Genomic DNA, 579 nt, shown 5'->3' on the forward strand with positions numbered 1-579 from the left:
TTCTATCTCCGTGCAAACCCTCCCGCCCTCAATCAACTTATGAAAACCAAACTAAATAATCACTAAAATCGATGATATCTATTAAAAGATAATAATTGTTGTAATATTTTCCCCTTCACTGTCCAAATGTGTTGCCACTGTGGTATTCAAAGGTTCTCAAAATTCACTTTAATACGACGAATGCAAGTGGGCTTCAAGTTTCATGTAATACTTTTATTGATCACTAATGAAAAAATAGATTATGTTCTTTTATTTATTTTTTGATTTTTTTTTTTTTAGTTTCTTGGTTGATGCATGAAGATATATTAATTTGAGATTGAAGCAACAAAAAACTATCATACATAAGAAAAGTCTCCAGACCTTTGTAAGTTTATCAACATAATTTTGGAAGGTATATCTTTTTCTCTCTCTTAAAACATATTTTTAATTATATATTATATACATGTTAAACATGACTCTCATTTAAAGTATATCACTAACTAGCTTACATTGTGTTGCGTTTTTGTTATATTTTCCAATCATATGATTTCGAAGAGGTTACGCATGAAATTTTAAATTTGAGGTGGAGACGGAGGAATG

Source organism: Asparagus officinalis, chromosome 4 (assembly GCF_001876935.1).
Source record: "Asparagus officinalis chromosome 4, Aspof.V1, whole genome shotgun sequence".
In the NCBI taxonomy this organism is placed as follows: domain Eukaryota; kingdom Viridiplantae; phylum Streptophyta; class Magnoliopsida; order Asparagales; family Asparagaceae; genus Asparagus; species Asparagus officinalis.